Source organism: Triticum dicoccoides, chromosome 5B (assembly GCF_002162155.2).
Source record: "Triticum dicoccoides isolate Atlit2015 ecotype Zavitan chromosome 5B, WEW_v2.0, whole genome shotgun sequence".
Classification (NCBI taxonomy): domain Eukaryota; kingdom Viridiplantae; phylum Streptophyta; class Magnoliopsida; order Poales; family Poaceae; genus Triticum; species Triticum dicoccoides.
Window position 1 is genome coordinate 88,463,865 of NC_041389.1, and position 12,258 is coordinate 88,476,122.

The 12,258-nt window shown below is 49.2% G+C and overlaps 15 non-coding genes and 6 pseudogenes across 15 annotated transcripts; all 21 read left to right on the plus strand.

Moving 5' to 3' along the window:
• The window catches only part of LOC119314004, a 128-nt pseudogene extending 102 nt beyond the window's left edge, over positions 1 to 26 (plus strand).
• Positions 27 to 393: 367 nt separating this feature from the next.
• Positions 394 to 512, plus strand: LOC119313695. Its single transcript, XR_005151963.1, has one exon. It is a non-coding gene; the product is annotated as a 5S ribosomal RNA (ribosomal RNA).
• Positions 513 to 878: 366 nt separating this feature from the next.
• On the plus strand, positions 879 to 980 carry LOC119313998 (annotated as a pseudogene).
• Positions 981 to 1,349: 369 nt separating this feature from the next.
• Positions 1,350 to 1,468, plus strand: LOC119313646. Its single transcript, XR_005151916.1, has one exon. It is a non-coding gene; the product is annotated as a 5S ribosomal RNA (ribosomal RNA).
• A 367-nt stretch (positions 1,469 to 1,835) lies between these two features.
• Positions 1,836 to 1,954, plus strand: LOC119313924. The gene has a single exon (XR_005152179.1). It is a non-coding gene; the product is annotated as a 5S ribosomal RNA (ribosomal RNA).
• A 367-nt stretch (positions 1,955 to 2,321) lies between these two features.
• Positions 2,322 to 2,440, plus strand: LOC119313709. Its single transcript, XR_005151976.1, has one exon. It is a non-coding gene; the product is annotated as a 5S ribosomal RNA (ribosomal RNA).
• Positions 2,441 to 2,967: 527 nt separating this feature from the next.
• LOC119314001 lies at positions 2,968 to 3,082 on the plus strand (annotated as a pseudogene).
• Positions 3,083 to 3,611: 529 nt separating this feature from the next.
• LOC119313787 lies at positions 3,612 to 3,730 on the plus strand. Its single transcript, XR_005152051.1, has one exon. It is a non-coding gene; the product is annotated as a 5S ribosomal RNA (ribosomal RNA).
• A 366-nt stretch (positions 3,731 to 4,096) lies between these two features.
• Positions 4,097 to 4,198, plus strand: LOC119313997 (annotated as a pseudogene).
• A 369-nt stretch (positions 4,199 to 4,567) lies between these two features.
• On the plus strand, positions 4,568 to 4,686 carry LOC119313372. Its single transcript, XR_005151679.1, has one exon. It is a non-coding gene; the product is annotated as a 5S ribosomal RNA (ribosomal RNA).
• Positions 4,687 to 5,053: 367 nt separating this feature from the next.
• Positions 5,054 to 5,172, plus strand: LOC119313893. Its single transcript, XR_005152150.1, has one exon. It is a non-coding gene; the product is annotated as a 5S ribosomal RNA (ribosomal RNA).
• Positions 5,173 to 5,530: 358 nt separating this feature from the next.
• On the plus strand, positions 5,531 to 5,649 carry LOC119313716. Its single transcript, XR_005151982.1, has one exon. It is a non-coding gene; the product is annotated as a 5S ribosomal RNA (ribosomal RNA).
• A 475-nt stretch (positions 5,650 to 6,124) lies between these two features.
• On the plus strand, positions 6,125 to 6,243 carry LOC119313550. The gene has a single exon (XR_005151824.1). It is a non-coding gene; the product is annotated as a 5S ribosomal RNA (ribosomal RNA).
• A 367-nt stretch (positions 6,244 to 6,610) lies between these two features.
• LOC119313968 lies at positions 6,611 to 6,729 on the plus strand. Its single transcript, XR_005152217.1, has one exon. It is a non-coding gene; the product is annotated as a 5S ribosomal RNA (ribosomal RNA).
• A 367-nt stretch (positions 6,730 to 7,096) lies between these two features.
• On the plus strand, positions 7,097 to 7,215 carry LOC119313697. Its single transcript, XR_005151965.1, has one exon. It is a non-coding gene; the product is annotated as a 5S ribosomal RNA (ribosomal RNA).
• Positions 7,216 to 7,581: 366 nt separating this feature from the next.
• LOC119313999 lies at positions 7,582 to 7,683 on the plus strand (annotated as a pseudogene).
• Positions 7,684 to 8,052: 369 nt separating this feature from the next.
• On the plus strand, positions 8,053 to 8,171 carry LOC119313647. The gene has a single exon (XR_005151917.1). It is a non-coding gene; the product is annotated as a 5S ribosomal RNA (ribosomal RNA).
• A 367-nt stretch (positions 8,172 to 8,538) lies between these two features.
• On the plus strand, positions 8,539 to 8,657 carry LOC119313883. The gene has a single exon (XR_005152141.1). It is a non-coding gene; the product is annotated as a 5S ribosomal RNA (ribosomal RNA).
• A 367-nt stretch (positions 8,658 to 9,024) lies between these two features.
• Positions 9,025 to 9,143, plus strand: LOC119313710. The gene has a single exon (XR_005151977.1). It is a non-coding gene; the product is annotated as a 5S ribosomal RNA (ribosomal RNA).
• Positions 9,144 to 9,670: 527 nt separating this feature from the next.
• Positions 9,671 to 9,785, plus strand: LOC119314002 (annotated as a pseudogene).
• A 528-nt stretch (positions 9,786 to 10,313) lies between these two features.
• On the plus strand, positions 10,314 to 10,432 carry LOC119313526. Its single transcript, XR_005151803.1, has one exon. It is a non-coding gene; the product is annotated as a 5S ribosomal RNA (ribosomal RNA).
• The last annotated feature ends 1,826 nt before the right edge of the window (positions 10,433 to 12,258 follow it).

Sequence of the window (12,258 nt, forward strand, 5' to 3'; positions counted from 1 at the left end):
CCTGGGAAGTCCTCTTGTTGCACTCCTTTTTTAATTATTTTTTGCGCCTCGTGACAAACATATCGCACGTGCGCGATATATATTAATCCTGTTATATTATTTTTGACGTTCACGATATGTTTAAGCTCGCTGCTCATTGCTCGCGCATCTTAGGGCGGCTTTGTGGCGCGAAGAGCGCGTTCTGAAAGGGGTGGAAAAAATACGTGTTGCTGCGGTATGGAGGGAGGGGTGAAAACTGTGGTAAACTCGTCTCGGTCATTGAGCGGGAGAGTAAGTAGTATAGGACATTATCCATTGTTAGGGAACGATTGTAATGGTAGTGAGAATGTAGAATCGTCTTTGGAGCGGACCTGGGAGTGGCAAGCATAAGGGACGAAGACGGGGAAACATGTCGGATGCGATCATACCAGCACTAAAGCACCGGATCCCATTAGAATTCCGTAGTTAAGCGTGCTTGGGCGAGAGTAGTACTAGGATGGGTGACCTCCTGGGAAGTCCTCGTGTTGCTTTCCCTTTTTAATTATTTTTTGCACCTCGTGACAAACATATCACACGTGCGCGATATATATTAATCCCGTTATATTATTTTTGACGTTTGCGATATTTTTAAGCTCGTTGCTCATTGCTCGCGCGTCTTGGGCCGGCTTTGTGGCGCGAAGAGCGCGTTCTAAAAGGGGTGGAAAAATACGTGTTGCTGCGGTATGGAGGGAGGGGTGGAAACTGTGGTAAACTCGTCTCTGTGATTGAGCAGGAGAGTAAGTAGTATAGGACATTATCTATTGTTAGGGAACAATTGTAATGGTAGTGAGAATGTAGAATCGTCTTTGGAGCGGACCTGGGAGTGGCAAGCATAAGGGACGAAGACGGGGAAACATGTTGGATGCGATCATACCAGCACTAAAGCACCGGATCCCATCAGAATTCCAAAGTTAAGCGTGCTTGGGCGAAAGTAGTACTAGGAAGTCCTCGTGTAGCATTCCCTTTCTAATTATTTTTTGCGCCTCGTGACAAACATATCGCACATGCGCGATATATATATTAATCCCGTTATATTATTTTTGACGTTTGCGATATGTTTAAGCTCGCTGCTCGTTGCTCGCGCGTCTTGGGGCGGTTTTGTGTCGCGAAGAGCGCGTTCTGAAAGGGGTGGAAAAAATACGTGTTGCTGCGGTATGGAGGGAGGGGTGGAAACCATGGTAAACTCGTCTCCGTGATTGAGCGGGAGAGTAAGTAGTATAGGCCATTATCCATTGTTAGGGAACGGTTGTAATGGTAGTGAGAATGTAGAATCGTCTTTGGAGAGGACCTGGGTGTGGCAAGCATAAGGGACGAAGACGGGGAAACATGTCGGATGCGATCATACCAGCACTAAGGCACCGGATCCCATCAGAACTCCGAAGTTAAGCGTGCTTGGGCGAGAGTAGTACTATGATGGGTTACCTCTTGGGAAGTCCTCGTGTTGCATTTCCTTTTTAATTATTTTTTGCGCCTCGTGACAAACATATCGCACGTGCGTGATATATATTAATCCCGTTATATTATTTTTGACGTTTGCGATATGTTTAAGCTCGCTACTCATTGCTCGCGCGTCTTGGGCCGGCTTTGTGGCGCGAAGAGCGCGTTCTGAAAGGGGTGGAAAAAATATGTGTTGCTGCGGTATGGAGGGAGGGGTGGAAACCGTGGTAAACTCGTCTCCGTGATTGAGTGGGAGAGTAAGTAGTATAGGACATTATGAATTGTTAGGGAATGGTTGTAATGGTAGTGAGAATGTAGAATCGTCTTTGGAGCGGACCTAGGAGTGGCAAGCATAAGGGACGAAGACGGGGAAACATGTCAGGTGCGATCACACCGGCACTATAGCACCGGATCCCATCAGAACTCCGAAGTTAAGCGTTCTTGGGCGAGAGTAGTACTAGGATGAGTGACCTCCTGGGAAGTCCTCGTGTTGCATTCCCTTTTTAATTATTTTTTGCGCCTCGTGACAAACATATCGCACGTGCGCGATATATATTAATCCCGTTATATTATTTTTGACGTTCGCGATATGTTTAAGCTCCATGCTCATTGCTCGCGCGTCTTGGGGCGGCTTTGTGGCGCGAAGAGCGCGTTCTGAAAGGGGTGGAAAAAACTCGTGTTGCTGCGGTATGGAGGGAGGGGTGGAAACCGTGGAAACCTCGTCTCCGTGATTGAGCGGGAGAGTAACTAGTATAGGACATTATCCATTGTTAGGGAACGGTTGTAATGGTAGTGAGAATGTTGAATCGTCTTTGGAGCGGACCTGGGAGTGGCAAGCATAAGGGACGAAGACGGGGAAACATGTTTGATGCGATCATACCAGCACTAAAGCACTGGATCCCATCAGAACTCCGAAGTTAAGCGTGCTTGGGCGAGAGTAGTACTAGGATGGGTGACCTCCTGGGAAGTCCTCATGTTGCATTCCCTTTTTAATTATTTTTTGTGCCTCGTGACAAACATATCGCACGTGCGCGATATATATGAATCCCGTTATATTATTTTTGACGTTTGCGATATTTTTAAGCTCGCTGCTCATTGCTCGCGCGTCTTGGGGCGGCTTTGTGGGAAGTCCTCGTGTTGCATTCCCTTTTTAATTATTTTTTGTGTCTCGTGACAAACATATCGCACGTGCGCGATATATATTAATCCCGTTATATTATTTTTGACGTTTGCGATATGTTTAAGCTCGCTGCTCATTGCTCGCGCGTCTTGGGGCGGCTTTGTGGCGCGAAGAGCGCGTTCTGAAAGGGGTGGAAAAAATACGTGTTGCTACGGTATGGAGGGAGGGGTGGAAACCGTGGTAAACTCGTCCCCGTGATTGAGCGGGAGGTATGTAGTATAGGACATTATCCATTGTTAGGGAACGGTTGTAATGGTAGTGAGAATGTAGAATCGTCTTTGGAGCGGACCTGGGAGTGGCAAGCATGAGGGACGAAGACGGGAAAACATGTCGGATGCGATCATACCAGCACTAAAGCGCTGGATCCCATCAGAACTCCGAAGTTAAGCGTGCTTGGGTGAGAGTAGTACTACATTCTCACTACCATTACATTCCATGTTGCATTCCCTTTTTAATTATTTTTTGTGCCTCGTGACAAACATATCGCACGTGCGCGATATATATTAATCCCGTAATATTATTTTTGACGTTTTGCGATATGTTTAAGCTCGCTGCTCATTGCTCACGCATCTTGGGGCGGCTTTGTGGGAAGTCCTCGTGTTGCATTCCCTTTTTAATTATTTTTTGTGCCTCGTGACAAACATATCGCACGTGCGCGATATATATTAATCCCGTTATATTATTTTTGACGTTTGCGATATGTTTAAGCTGGCTGCTCATTGCTCGCGCGTCTTGGGGCGGCTTTGTGGCGCGAAGAGCGCGTGCTGAAAGGGGTGGAAAAAACTCGTGTTGTTGCGGTATGGAGGGAGGGGTGGAAACCGTGGAACACTCGTCTCCGTGATTGAGCGGGAGACTAAGTAGTATAGGACATTATCCATTGTTAGGGAACGATTGTAATGGTAGTGAGAATGTAGAATCGTCTTTGGAGCGGACCTGGGAGTGGCAAGCATAAGGGACGAAGACGGGGAAACATGTCGGATGCGATCATACCAGCACTAAAGCACCGGATCCCATTAGAATTCCGAAGTTAAGCGTTCTTGGGCGAGAGTAGTACTAGGATGGGTGACCTCCTGGGAAGTCCTCGTGTTGCTTTCCCTTTTTAATTATTTTTTGCACCTCGTGACAAACATATCGCACGTGCGCGATATATATTAATCCCGTTATATTATTTTTGACGTTTGCGATATTTTTTAGCTCGTTGCTCATTACTCGCGCATCTTGGGCCGGCTTTGTGGCGCGAAGAGCGCGTTCTAAAAGGGGTGGAAAAATACATGTTGCTGCGGTATGGAGGGAGGGGTGGAAACTGTGGTAAACTCGTCTCTGTGATTGAGCAGGAGAGTAAGTAGTATAGGACATTATCCATTGTTAGGGAACAGTTGTAATGGTAGTGAGAATGTAGAATCGTCTTTGGAGCGGACCTGGGAGTGGCAAGCATAAGGGACGAAGACGGGGAAACATGTTGGATGCGATCATACCAGCACTAAAGCACCGGATCCCATCAGAACTCCAAAGTTAAGCGTGCTTGGGCGAAAGTAGTACTAGAAAGTCCTCGTGTAGCATTCCCTTTTTAATTATTTTTTGCGCCTCGTGACAAACATATCGCACGTGCGCGATATATATATTAATCCCGTTATATTATTTTTGACGTTTGCGATATGTTTAAGCTCGCTGCTCGTTGCTCGCGCGTCTTGGGGCGGTTTTGTGGCGCGAAGAGCGCGTTCTGAAAGGGGTGGAAAAAATACGTGTTGCTGCGGTATGGAGGGAGGGGTGGAAACCGTGGTAAACTCGTCTCCATGATTGAGCGGGAGAGTAAGTAGTATAGGCCATTATCCATTGTTAGGGAACGGTTGTAATGGTAGTGAGAATGTAGAATCGTCTTTGGAGAGGACCTGGGAGTGGCAAGCATAAGGGACGAAGACGGGGAAACATGTCGGATGCGATCATACCAGCACTAAAGCACCGGATCCCATCAGAACTCCGAAGTTAAGCGTGCTTGGGCGAGAGTAGTACTATGATGGGTTACCTCTTGGGAAGTCCTCGTGTTGCATTCCCTTTTTAATTATTTTTTGCGCCTCGTGACAAACATATCGCACGTGCGTGATATATATTAATCCCGTTATATTATTTTTGACGTTTGCGATATGTTTAAGCTCGCTACTCATTGCTCGCGCTTCTTGGGCCGGCTTTGTCGCGCGAAGAGCGCGTTCTGAAAGGGGTGGAAAAAATATGTGTTGCTGCGGTATGGAGGGAGGGGTGGAAACCGTGGTAAACTCGTCTCCGTGATTGAGTGGGGGAGTAAGTAGTATAGGACATTATCAATTGTTAGGGAATGGTTGTAATGGTAGTGAGAATGTAGAATCGTCTTTGGAGCGGACCTGGGAGTGGCAAGCATAAGGGACGAAGACGGGGAAACATGTCAGATGCGATCATACCAGCACTATAGCACCAGATCCCATCAGAACTCCGAAGTTAAGCGTTCTTGGGCGAGAGTAGTACTAGGATGAGTGACCTCCTGGGAAGTCCTCGTGTTGCATTCCCTTTTTAATTATTTTTTGCGCCTCGTGACAAACATATCGCACGTGCGCGATATATATTAATCCCGTTATATTATTTTTGATGTTCGCGATATGTTTAAGCTCCATGCTCATTGCTCGCGCGTCTTGGGGCGGCTTTGTGGCGCGAAGAGCGCGTTCTGAAAGGGGTGGAAAAAACTCGTGTTGCTGCGGTATGGAGGGAGGGGTGGAAACCGTGGAAAACTCGTCTCCGTGATTGAGCGGGAGAGTAAGTAGTATAGGACATTATCCATTGTTAGGGAACGGTTGTAATGGTAGTGAGAATGTAGAATAGCGGACCTGGGAGTGGAAAGCATAAGGGACGAAGACGGGGAAACATGTCGGATCCGATCATACCAGCAGTAAAGCACCGGATCCCATCAGAACTCCGAAGTTAAGCGTGCTTGGGCGAGAGTAGTACTAGGATGGGTGACCTCCTGGGAAGTCCTCGTGTTGCATTCCCTTTTTAATTATTTTTTGCGCCTTGTGACAAACATATCGCACGTGCGCGATATATATTAATCCCGTTATATTATTTTTGACGTTTGGGAAGTCCTCGTGTTGCATTCCCTTTTTAATTATTTTTTGCGCCTTGTGACAAACATATCGCACGTGCGCGATATATATTAATCCCGTTATATTATTTTTGACGTTTGCGATATGTTTAAGCTCGATGCTCATTGCTCGCGCGTCTTGGGGCGGCTTTGTGGCGCGAAGAGCGCGTGCTGAAAGGGGTGGAAAAAACTCGTGTTGTTGCGGTATGGAGGGAGGGGTGGAAACCGTGGAACACTCGTCTCCGTGATTGAGCGGGGGAGTAAGTAGTATAGGACATTATCCATTGTTAGGGAACGGTTGTAATGGTAGTGAGAATGTAGAATCGTCTTTGGAGCGGACCTGGGAGTGGCAAGCATAAGGGACGAAGACGGGGAAACATGTCGGATGCGATCATACCAGCACTAAAGCACCGGATCCCATCAGAACTCCGAAGTTAAGCGTGCTTGGGCGAGAGTAGTACTAGGATAGGTGACTTGCTGGGAAGTCCGCGTGTTGCATTCCCTTTTTAATTAATTTTTGCGCCTCGTGACAAACATATCGCACGTGCGCGATATATATTAATCCTGTTATATTATTTTTGACGTTTGCGATATGTTTAAGCTCGCTACTCATTGCTCGCGCGTCTTGGGGCGGCTTTGTGGCGCGAAGAACGCATTGTGAAAGGGGTGGAAAAAATACGTGTTGCTGCAGTATGGAGGGAGGAGTGGAAACCGTGGTAAACTCGTCTCCGTGATTGAGCGGGAGAGTAAGTAGTATAGGACATTATCCATTGTTAGGGAACGGTTGTAATGGTAGTGAGAATGTGGAATCGTCTTTGGAGCGGACCTGGGAGTGGCAAGCATAAGAGAAGAAGACGGGGAAACATGTCGGATGCGATCATACCAACACTAAAGGACCGGATCCCATCAGAACTCTGAAGTTAAGCGTGCTTGGGCGAGAGTAGAACTAGGATGGGTGACCTCCTGGGAAGTCCTCTTGTTGCACTCCTTTTTTAATTATTTTTTGCGCCTCGTGACAAACATATCGCACGTGCGCGATATATATTAATCCTGTTATATTATTTTTGACGTTCACGATATGTTTAAGCTCGCTGCTCATTGCTCGCGCATCTTAGGGCGGCTTTGTGGCGCGAAGAGCGCGTTCTGAAAGGGGTGGAAAAAATACGTGTTGCTGCGGTATGGAGGGAGGGGTGAAAACTGTGGTAAACTCGTCTCGGTCATTGAGCGGGAGAGTAAGTAGTATAGGACATTATCCATTGTTAGGGAACGATTGTAATGGTAGTGAGAATGTAGAATCGTCTTTGGAGCGGACCTGGGAGTGGCAAGCATAAGGGACGAAGACGGGGAAACATGTCGGATGCGATCATACCAGCACTAAAGCACCGGATCCCATTAGAATTCCGTAGTTAAGCGTGCTTGGGCGAGAGTAGTACTAGGATGGGTGACCTCCTGGGAAGTCCTCGTGTTGCTTTCCCTTTTTAATTATTTTTTGCACCTCGTGACAAACATATCACACGTGCGCGATATATATTAATCCCGTTATATTATTTTTGACGTTTGCGATATTTTTAAGCTCGTTGCTCATTGCTCGCGCGTCTTGGGCCGGCTTTGTGGCGCGAAGAGCGCGTTCTAAAAGGGGTGGAAAAATACGTGTTGCTGCGGTATGGAGGGAGGGGTGGAAACTGTGGTAAACTCGTCTCTGTGATTGAGCAGGAGAGTAAGTAGTATAGGACATTATCTATTGTTAGGGAACAATTGTAATGGTAGTGAGAATGTAGAATCGTCTTTGGAGCGGACCTGGGAGTGGCAAGCATAAGGGACGAAGACGGGGAAACATGTTGGATGCGATCATACCAGCACTAAAGCACCGGATCCCATCAGAATTCCAAAGTTAAGCGTGCTTGGGCGAAAGTAGTACTAGGAAGTCCTCGTGTAGCATTCCCTTTCTAATTATTTTTTGCGCCTCGTGACAAACATATCGCACATGCGCGATATATATATTAATCCCGTTATATTATTTTTGACGTTTGCGATATGTTTAAGCTCGCTGCTCGTTGCTCGCGCGTCTTGGGGCGGTTTTGTGTCGCGAAGAGCGCGTTCTGAAAGGGGTGGAAAAAATACGTGTTGCTGCGGTATGGAGGGAGGGGTGGAAACCATGGTAAACTCGTCTCCGTGATTGAGCGGGAGAGTAAGTAGTATAGGCCATTATCCATTGTTAGGGAACGGTTGTAATGGTAGTGAGAATGTAGAATCGTCTTTGGAGAGGACCTGGGTGTGGCAAGCATAAGGGACGAAGACGGGGAAACATGTCGGATGCGATCATACCAGCACTAAGGCACCGGATCCCATCAGAACTCCGAAGTTAAGCGTGCTTGGGCGAGAGTAGTACTATGATGGGTTACCTCTTGGGAAGTCCTCGTGTTGCATTTCCTTTTTAATTATTTTTTGCGCCTCGTGACAAACATATCGCACGTGCGTGATATATATTAATCCCGTTATATTATTTTTGACGTTTGCGATATGTTTAAGCTCGCTACTCATTGCTCGCGCGTCTTGGGCCGGCTTTGTGGCGCGAAGAGCGCGTTCTGAAAGGGGTGGAAAAAATATGTGTTGCTGCGGTATGGAGGGAGGGGTGGAAACCGTGGTAAACTCGTCTCCGTGATTGAGTGGGAGAGTAAGTAGTATAGGACATTATCAATTGTTAGGGAATGGTTGTAATGGTAGTGAGAATGTAGAATCGTCTTTGGAGCGGACCTAGGAGTGGCAAGCATAAGGGACGAAGACGGGGAAACATGTCAGGTGCGATCATACCGGCACTATAGCACCGGATCCCATCAGAACTCCGAAGTTAAGCGTTCTTGGGCGAGAGTAGTACTAGGATGAGTGACCTCCTGGGAAGTCCTCGTGTTGCATTCCCTTTTTAATTATTTTTTGCGCCTCGTGACAAACATATCGCACGTGCGCGATATATATTAATCCCGTTATATTATTTTTGACGTTCGCGATATGTTTAAGCTCCATGCTCATTGCTCGCGCGTCTTGGGGCGGCTTTGTGGCGCGAAGAGCGCGTTCTGAAAGGGGTGGAAAAAACTCGTGTTGCTGCGGTATGGAGGGAGGGGTGGAAACCGTGGAAACCTCGTCTCCGTGATTGAGCGGGAGAGTAACTAGTATAGGACATTATCCATTGTTAGGGAACGGTTGTAATGGTAGTGAGAATGTTGAATCGTCTTTGGAGCGGACCTGGGAGTGGCAAGCATAAGGGACGAAGACGGGGAAACATGTTTGATGCGATCATACCAGCACTAAAGCACTGGATCCCATCAGAACTCCGAAGTTAAGCGTGCTTGGGCGAGAGTAGTACTAGGATGGGTGACCTCCTGGGAAGTCCTCATGTTGCATTCCCTTTTTAATTATTTTTTGTGCCTCGTGACAAACATATCGCACGTGCGCGATATATATGAATCCCGTTATATTATTTTTGACGTTTGCGATATTTTTAAGCTCGCTGCTCATTGCTCGCGCGTCTTGGGGCGGCTTTGTGGGAAGTCCTCGTGTTGCATTCCCTTTTTAATTATTTTTTGTGTCTCGTGACAAACATATCGCACGTGCGCGATATATATTAATCCCGTTATATTATTTTTGACGTTTGCGATATGTTTAAGCTCGCTGCTCATTGCTCGCGCGTCTTGGGGCGGCTTTGTGGCGCGAAGAGCGCGTTCTGAAAGGGGTGGAAAAAATACGTGTTGCTACGGTATGGAGGGAGGGGTGGAAACCGTGGTAAACTCGTCCCCGTGATTGAGCGGGAGGTATGTAGTATAGGACATTATCCATTGTTAGGGAACGGTTGTAATGGTAGTGAGAATGTAGAATCGTCTTTGGAGCGGACCTGGGAGTGGCAAGCATGAGGGACGAAGACGGGAAAACATGTCGGATGCGATCATACCAGCACTAAAGCGCTGGATCCCATCAGAACTCCGAAGTTAAGCGTGCTTGGGTGAGAGTAGTACTACATTCTCACTACCATTACATTCCATGTTGCATTCCCTTTTTAATTATTTTTTGTGCCTCGTGACAAACATATCGCACGTGCGCGATATATATTAATCCCGTAATATTATTTTTGACGTTTTGCGATATGTTTAAGCTCGCTGCTCATTGCTCACGCATCTTGGGGCGGCTTTGTGGGAAGTCCTCGTGTTGCATTCCCTTTTTAATTATTTTTTGTGCCTCGTGACAAACATATCGCACGTGCGCGATATATATTAATCCCGTTATATTATTTTTGACGTTTGCGATATGTTTAAGCTGGCTGCTCATTGCTCGCGCGTCTTGGGGCGGCTTTGTGGCGCGAAGAGCGCGTTCTGGAAGGGGTGGAAAAAATACGTGTTGCTACGGTATGGAGGGAGGGGTAGAAACCGTGGTAAACTCGTCCCCGTGATTGAGCGGGAGGTAAGTAGTATAGGACATTATCCATTGTTAGGGAACGGTTGTAATGGTAGTGAGAATGTAGAATCGTCTTTGGAGCGGACCTGGGAGTGGCAAGCATGAGGGACGAAGACGGGAAAACATGTCGGATGCGATCATACCAGCACTAAAGCGCTGGATCCCATCAGAACTCCGAAGTTAAGTGTGCTTGGGCGAGAGTAGTACTAGGATGGGTGACCTCCTGGGAAGTTCTCGTGTTGCATTCCCTTTTTAATTATTTTTTGCGCCTCATGACAAACATATCGCATGTGCGCGATATATATTAATCCCGTTATATTATTTTTGACGTGTGCGAGGTGGCGCGGTGGCGAAGCCTCCACAAAGGATCGCATGCTGCCACGCAGGTGCCTGCACAGCTGGTTGGGTTGGCAGCTGCATGCGAACAGCGGCGAAGACTTGGTTGGCGCAGGCCTAGCGGTGGCCCTGCCGGTGCACTTGGCGAGGGCCTCGTCGGGTGGCCCGGCAAGGCTCTTGCCGGGTAGCCCGGCGAGGGTCTTGTTGTGGCGCGCTGGTTTCCCCGGCAAGGGACCTTGCCGGGGGGGTCTCATGGGTTTCTTCGGTGAGGATGGTTGCCTTCTTATCCTCATTTGGTCTTGTCTCTTCCTCGTCTTCACAAAGATCTGCATGCCACCACAGAGGTGCCTCCCGAGCCTTGCCCCAACGTGTCCGTCGAACGTTGGTGGGCTCAAGGGTGGCTCACTTTGGTTGGCGTGGGCGAGCTGCCCCGGCAAGGGTCTTTCCGGGGTTGCTGAGGCAGCCCCGGCAAGGGTCCTTGCTGGGGGAACCTGCTACGCCCATCCAATCTTTGTGGTCTTGGTCCTTTATGTTGCTTCATTCGCCTTGTGGCCTCGGCTTCTCACCGGTTCCCCTTCCTGCCGTGTCTGTGCGTGGCCGTGGTGGGAGGCTCTGATTGCCCGTGCACAAGTAAAGGGGTCAAAAGGAGAACCCCTACTTTTTCACACTGACAGGAGCCCCCGGGCCTGGGCCATACATAAGCGCAACACGTTGTTGGGCCAGGCCCAAGACGGTGCGCGGGCAGTTGGGGAGGATTTTTACCACGACCACTGTTCCGTCCATGCGCTTCCCACGACACGCGTTGAACGCGCGATGTGGGGGTCGTGCGCGCGCATGACAGGCATGCGTGTGACAGTGCCCGCATGCATGCGTCGCATCGCAGTTAATGGGAAATGAGGCGGCCCGCGCCTTCCCCATAAAAAGGAATAACCGCGGGCGCGCTACTCACTTTACCCCTCCCCTGTGCCCCTCCCCAATCTCAGAACCGACGCCCCCATCTCCTCGAGCCCCTCTGTTATTGCCTATCACCGTCCCGCTTCCGCCATCCTCTGCCTTTTCGCTTCCCGCAACCGCCATGGCACCTAAGCCCACCAAGAGCAAGGGAGCGGCGAAGGATGCCGGCGTGTCGGAGCAGCCGGAGAGCGAGCTGGTGGTGCGGCGGGCGCAGTTCGCCTACTTCCTCCCTTCGACGGTCGGCGTGCCCGAGCTTTGGGAGATGTTCAAGTGTCTGTGGGGCGTGAAGATGGGGGGTGAGAAAACCGGGCACCCAGCCACGACCATCATCCCCGCCAGCGCCGGGCCATCCCCTCACCTGTACCCTTTTTTCATCGATTATTTCTCTTGCGGGCTCTGTCCCTCCTTCTCTGATTTCTTCAAGGACATCATGCACACCTATGGTTTCCGTCCCTTGAATTTCACTCCGAATGCCGTGGCGTGCATGGCCCTCTTCGCCCATCTCTGCGAGGGCTTCGTCGGGGTTTACCCCAGTACGGCGCTCTTCCGCCATTACTTTTCCCCTCAGATCCAAAAAGGGGGTGCCTTTGCTGGTTGCGTCGCCTGGATCCTGAGGGCCAAGGGGGCGTACCCGGAAGGCGCCATGAAGGAGAGGTGGGAAGAATGGTGGGCGCGGTGGTGCTGGATTAAGGAGAAGGACCCGCCAGCGTTCTGCGAGGTTCGCCAGAAGCCGCCGATCCGTGGCGGAGATTGGGCGACTGACGAGGGTACAGACCTGGGGTAG